Source organism: Molossus molossus, unplaced genomic scaffold (genome assembly GCF_014108415.1).
Source record: "Molossus molossus isolate mMolMol1 unplaced genomic scaffold, mMolMol1.p scaffold_m16_p_16, whole genome shotgun sequence".
Lineage (NCBI taxonomy): Eukaryota > Metazoa > Chordata > Mammalia > Chiroptera > Molossidae > Molossus > Molossus molossus.
Window position 1 is genome coordinate 69,757,212 of NW_023425351.1, and position 2,350 is coordinate 69,759,561.

The 2,350-nt window shown below is 41.7% G+C and overlaps 1 pseudogene; it reads right to left on the minus strand.

The window, feature by feature from the left end:
• Positions 1-1,016: 1,016 nt before the first annotated feature.
• LOC118631488 lies at positions 1,017-1,517 on the minus strand (annotated as a pseudogene).
• Between the last annotated feature and the right edge of the window lie 833 nt (positions 1,518-2,350).

Below are 2,350 nucleotides of genomic sequence, written 5' to 3' on the forward strand. Positions count from 1 at the left end.
AGGAAGAAGGGAGAGAGAAAAAGATCGATGTGAGAGAGAAACACCAATCAGCTGCCTCCTGCATGCCCATTACTGGGGATCAAGCCTGCAACCTGGGCATGTGCCCTGACTAGGAATCAAACCGAGACCTCTCAGTCCATGAGATGACACTCAATCCACTGAGCCATACTGGCTGGGCTTATTTAATTTTATATGTTTATGTAATGTGAGACATTTAACTCTTTGGATCTAAGAAAGAAATTAAGACCAAATAATTCTTACAGTCCATTCAGCTCAATAATTCCATGGCACTGTATTCTAATAATAAAGATCTGTTAATACTTACTGAATGCGTCCATGTGGTCAACAATCATGCTCACACCTGAAACAAAGTGGTGTTCTTTACTGCTATGCTAGTCAACTGTCACATAAGAAAAAAAACCCCCACAAAACATTATTTTTGAAAATACATGTAAGTGCATAACAAGACTTAGTAAGAAAGATATGAGATAGCATTTGCTTTGGATAACCCAGACTTGGCTTTGATAAAGTCTGGCTAGGATTTACATATCTGGGAAAATAGGAGTTTATGCTAATGTATCTTGGGTAACTAGAAATCCAAGTCATACTTAAGTATGCAGGTTGCTGATGTCTCAGAGCTAGGTTAATATTTCCAAATGTCCACAGCAACACTCCCATCTAATGATCAGGTCACTTCCTTCCCTAAAACCCTGCAATGGCTTCCCTCGGCACTTAGCACGACAGCCGGTCTCCTCACTGCGGCATGTAGGACGTCACACGAGCTGGCCCTTTCTGACTTCTGTACCATCCTCCATCAACATCTCCAGGCTTCTCTCTGCTACACAACCTGTCACACAGATCTTCACATGCCTGGTTCCTTCAAATCCTTCTGGGGTACATTCAAACATCACCTCATCCAAAAGGTCTACCCAGGAAAGTGGTTCCCAGCCCAGTAATTCTTTTTTTGACTGTACCAAATTGTTTTACAGGTAAGAATTTTACAAACATTACTTATATTAGCGGTGACAATGGAGCTGGAGAGTAAGCGCCTTCTCCAAGCTGCACAGCGAGAACTACCAACAGTGTGGTGGGACTTGTGGCCCTTCCCAAGGCCACGGCTCCAGCGGCCTGCAGATGTCAGCCCTCGCATCTCCCTGTGCTTGTGGACTGGTTTGGCGATCCACTGGGTATTAGAATTCCTTCTGATGGCTTTATGGAATGGATCAATGAGGACAACCTCAAAGAATTTGTAGTGGAATCTTCACCAACCCAGTAAGAATCCAGGACTCTCAGAGCCCCACAGTGGCATCCAGCTTGCTCCTCACAAGACTGAAGGCTTTGAGCAAACATTAGCTGGTTATCATGATGATAGGTTTGCTGTAGGTCACACCCTTAGGAACTGGGAGTTTGCAGCCACCATGGTGCACACGAGTCCAATATATGACATAACCTTGCTTAGCCTTGTATCCCAGCCTGCACAATTCATTGGGCCAGGGATGGGGGGCTGTGGAGCGCATAGAACTGGCAATAATTCCTGATCAGATCTCCTTCTTTGATGTTTGTTTGTTCCTTTTCTTGTTTACTGTTTGCCTCTCGTGTCGTAATTCCCAGGTTAGAAGCTTTATGAGAACAGGAACCTTGCTTACGTTTCTCACTTAACTTCATGATGGCTTCATTTTACTCACGAAGAACAGAGGCTCAAAGAAGTTAGTGACTTGATCAAAGAAAGAGAATAGCAAAAAGGTGATGCCTAAAAATACAAACTTGTATCCTTACTCTCAAACTTTCTTTTTTCAATCCACACCCAAGGAAATGTTTATTGATTTTAAAGAGAGGAAAGGGAGAAACATGGATGTGAGAGAGAAATATCCATCAGTTGCCTCCCATATGCACCCCAACAGGGGATCGAACCTGCAACCTTTTGGTGTATGGGATGACACTTCAACCAACTGAGCCATCAGGATAGGGCTTTACTCCCAAACTTTCTTTTTCCTTTTTGGGTATCGGCACCTCCACTCTGCCAATTATCTAGGTTCTAGATTATAAATCCACCTACATTTTTACCTTCTAAAATAAAATATTTAATAATTGTGATAGCCTATGATGAAATAAATAAAAAGATGACTCAAATGGAGTACGACAGATTCTTAAAATGAAACTGCCAATTCTGTCAGATGGTTCCAATAAACAAGAAAAGAAGTTAAGTAATGACATTAGGAAGTGTCTAAAATAATTCACATTTTTAAAGGATATGCCTAAAAAGATGGAAGGTGATGCTAACCCAGAATGACAAGACTGCCATTCATCTGTTTAAGAATAGTGAAAAGGCTACAGTTAAAAGCAAAAACTA